Source organism: Heterodontus francisci, chromosome 11 (assembly GCF_036365525.1).
Source record: "Heterodontus francisci isolate sHetFra1 chromosome 11, sHetFra1.hap1, whole genome shotgun sequence".
Lineage (NCBI taxonomy): Eukaryota > Metazoa > Chordata > Chondrichthyes > Heterodontiformes > Heterodontidae > Heterodontus > Heterodontus francisci.
This window is the reverse complement of record NC_090381.1, coordinates 23,471,069-23,475,522: the sequence shown is the minus strand read 5'-3', so window position 1 is coordinate 23,475,522 and position 4,454 is coordinate 23,471,069. Positions and strand designations below refer to the sequence as shown.

The following is a 4,454-nucleotide window of genomic DNA, read 5'->3' as shown; positions in this document are numbered from 1 at the left end:
CTGATCTCTGGAGTCCCTATATTTTTATATTGTACTGTGCAGTCAGCATGCCTATTCCTGACACTGCAGTTTGTTTTGATATTCTGCCTCTTTTAGGAAGCACCTTTTCGTGAATCTCTTCTTTTTGGATGCAGTTGGTACATCTATTCACAAGATTAAATAGCTCACTTGATGGCTGTAGACAATCTCTCATTGGAGATCAAAGCCTCTTCACCTGGAACAATGGGGATTGCTTCCACTCCCTTACCCAAATACCTGAGCCCTGAGATTCTCTTTCCTGAGAATAAATAACATGCAGAACCACAAAGTGAAAATACATTGAAGGAACCATCCTCCTCCCAGGATAAACAAAATTGGACATCAGCAAAATCAGACTCCAGTAATAGTCAAGGGCTGTAATATGTCATGTCTCTAATCTCAGTCACCAGGCGTGCTGCTACTAATAGACGTACAGCAAAGAAAAGGACTAACAATGAGTTATATATACAGCCAGTGTCTGCCAAAGACCCAGGTAAATGTAATGAAGGTCAGAGACCAATCTATACACACTTATTGCTGACACATCTAATGATGCGCCAATGAAGCAGCCACCTTCCTGCCAACCAAAGACTCAAATAATGTTCTTAAAAATGCACAAAACTGCCAGCAGCACCACCCTAAATATTCTGTATCCGGTTTGGAGATGCCAAAAATCAAAACTTTGTGCTGCCTCACAAACCAAACCTGCAGTTCGGCTATCTCAATCTATTCTCAGCAGAACAGGTCAAAGCTTTCCCAGGTATTGGCACTCAATACAACATCATGTGTAATCCCTGAGATATTACTTACCAGAGGTAGGTCAATTAGCCTGAGAATAAAGAGATAGTTGGGCTGGTGGAAGCATGGGAGGAGCAGAACTGCCAATACAACAGTCCAACATCAACCATTTCAGCTAGTGAGATGAGAACATGTTGGGCCTCAGCCATCCCATGTGGTATGGTGCAAAGGTTAGTTAGCCGAATTTTGCCGTGACTGACAGATTAGGTAGGCTTCACTGATAATATTCCCAGAGCATCAGGAACATGCTCATCACTGCGCCAATCATATTCTCAACATGGCAACCATCACACCAACCATGTTCTCAGCATCGTACCAAATCACATTCCAGCCATTGGCCTCCTCTGTTGCTTTCTGATGTCCTGCAATGAAAGCAGCTTTATCCTTGACACAGTGCTGTTCCTGCATCAGGTGGACTATCATGAAAAAGTAGCTTCTCTTACTGCTACTAATGGTTGTCATATATTATCATAGGATAGTGTAGATCAGATATTATGGCAAGGATTTCCTTTGAGGAGTGTGTTGACCCTGACAAAGTCTCTCTCTTCCCATAGGTGAATCAAATGATATCTTTTAATTTTCGATCATTCAGAATCCAACTACGATGGCGGAATCAACTTTTACTTATTACAAACACTTTGCCCCAGCTTTCCTTAATGCTGAAACACTGGGCAAGAATTCTTGGTGATATTATAAAGCCAGTAGACCAATCATTATGCCAGGAACCTTTTGTGGTTTGACTTTGCATTCAACAACAATGCGAATTACTCAAAAAGTAACATGTCCTTTGTTATCAATGAAATAGAGAGAACCCTTAATCTCATTCTGATCAACGAGTACTTTGACGAGTCAATGATTCTCTTAAAAGAAGCATTTTGCTGGCAGTTTGATGATGTGATTTCCTTTAAGCTCAACTTTAGAAGCAATGACACAAAACAATGTTTGTCTGATGAGAGCATTAAAAACATAAGGGAATGGAACACATTGGACTGGGAGTTCTACCTTCACTTCAATAGAACATTCTGGCAGAAAATTGATGAGACAATTGGGAGAGAAAGGATGCAGCAAGAAGTTGAGGTTCTAAGGCAAAAGCAAACTGAGCTGATGGAAGTCCATCTCCAAAACAAAGGGGCTGTTGACCCCTCCAATGTGGTTGATAATGCCATTATACCTTTTCACTTGGCCGCGCAACAATCCTTGGTTATAATCTGAATCCACAACTGGAGAACAGAATAAAGTGAACTGTCAGTGCATCATCACTCCAGAACTGCAATACATGACACTTCTCAACAATAAACAGTTTCTCCAAGAGCAGCAGCAGAGTGCTAATACTGGGGCAAAGTTCCCAATAGAGGCACCAAAGCCCACAGACATGAGCAAGCTGATGCGATAAAATCTAGCAAAGAAAATAAATCTTGAAAGAGAGAAATTGTTCAGTTAAAGGAAGCACAGATAGGATAGACCAGAACAGGATGTCAAACATTCCGACACAGCCGAAGATCAGAATACAAACATGGAAAACGCAACAAAGGACCAGAGCCCAAACATGGAAAACCCAACAAAGGACCGGATTTCAAACATGGAAAACCCAACAAAGGACTAGATCCCAAACATGGAAAACCCAACAAAGGACCAAAGCCTAAACATGGAAAACCCAACAAAGGACCAGAGCGCAAACATGGAAAACCCAACAAAGGACTAGATCCCAAACATGGAAAACCCAACAAAGGAGCAGAACCCAAACATGGAAAACCCAACAAAGGACCAGAGCCCAAACATGGAAAACCCAACAAAGGACCAGAGCCCAAACATGGAAAACCCAACAAAGCACCGGAGTCCAAACATGGAAAGCCCAACAAAGGACCGGAGTCCAAACATGGAAAACCCAACAAAGGACCAGATCCCAAACATGGAAAACTCAACAAAGGACCAGAACTCAAACATGGAAAACCCAACAAAGGAGCAGAGCCCAAACATGGAAAACCCAACAAAGGACCAGAGCCCAAATATGGAAAACCTAAGAAAGGACCAGAGCCCAAACATGGAAAACCCAACAAAGGACGAGATACCAAACATGGAAAACTCAACAAAGGACCAGAACACAAACATGGAAAACCCAACAAAGGACTAGATCCCAAACATGGAAAACCCAACAAAGGACTAGATCCCAAACATGGAAAACCCAACAATGGACCAGAGCCCAGACATGGAAAACCCAACAAAGGACCAGAGCCCAAAAATGGAAAACCCAACAAAGGACCAGAGCCCAAACATGGAAAACCCAACAAAGGACAAGATCCCAAACATGGAAAACCCAACAAAGGACCAGAGCCCATAGAAAACCCAACAAAGGACCAGAGCCCAAACATGGAAAACCCAACAAAGGACTAGATCCCAAACATGGAAAATCCAACAAAGGATCAGAGCCCAAACATGGAAAACCAAACAAAGGACCAGAGCCCAAACATGGAAAAGCCAACAAAGGACGAGATCCCAAACATGGAAAACTCAACAAAAGACCAGAACTCAAACATGGAAAACCCAACAAAGGACCAGATCCCAAACATGGAAAACCCAACAAAGGACAAGATCCCAAACATGGAAAGCCCAACAAAGGACCAGAGCCCAAATATGGAAAACCCAACAAAGGACCAAAGCCCAAACATTGAAAACCCAACAAAGGACAAGATCCCAAACATGGAAAACCCAACAAAGAACCAGAGCCCAAACATGGAAAACCCAACAAAGGACTAGATCCCAAACATGGAAAACCAAACAAAGGACGAGATCCCAAACATGGAAAACCCAACAAAGAACCAGAGTCCAAACATGGAAAACCCAACAAAGGACCAGAGCCCAACATGGAAAACCCAACAAAGGACCAGAGCCCAAACATGGAAAACCCAACAAAGGACTGGATCCCAAACATGGAAAACCCAACAAAGGACGAGAACACAAACATGGAAAACCCAACAAAGGACCAGAACCCAAACATGAAACACCCAACAGAGGACCGGAGTTCAAACATGGAAAACCCAACAAAGGACTAGATCCCAAACATGGAAAACCCAACAAAGGAACAGAGCCCAAACATGGAAAACCCAACAAAGGACTAGATCCCAAACATGGAAAACCCAACAAAGGACCAGAGCCCAAACATGGATAACTCAACAAAGGACCAGAGCCCAAACATGGAAAACCCAACAAAGGAACAGAGCCCAAACATGGAAAACCCAACAAAGGCCTCGATCCCAAACATGGAAAACCCAACAAAGGACCAGAGTCCAAACATGGAAAACCCAACAAAGGACCAGAGCCCAAACATGGAAAACCCAACAAAGGAACAGAGCCCAAACATGGAAAATCCAACAAAGGACTAGATCCCAAACATGGAAAACCGAACAAAGGACCAGATCCCAAACATGGATAACACAACAAAGGACCAGAGCCCAAACATGGAAAACCCAATAAAGGACTGGATCCCAAACATGGAAAACCCAACAAAGGAACAGAGCCCAAACATGGAAAATCCAACAAAGGACTAGATCCCAAACATGGAAAACCGAACAAAGGACCAGATCCCAAACATGGATAACACAACAAAGGACCAGAGCCCAAACATGGAAAACCGAACAAAG

At 43.0% G+C, this 4,454-nt stretch overlaps 1 pseudogene; it reads left to right on the top strand.

Annotated features, from left to right (window-relative positions):
• The first annotated feature begins 578 nt into the window (after nt 1-578).
• Nucleotides 579-2,209, top strand: LOC137375003 (galactose-3-O-sulfotransferase 2-like; annotated as a pseudogene).
• Nucleotides 2,210-4,454: the final 2,245 nt, after the last annotated feature.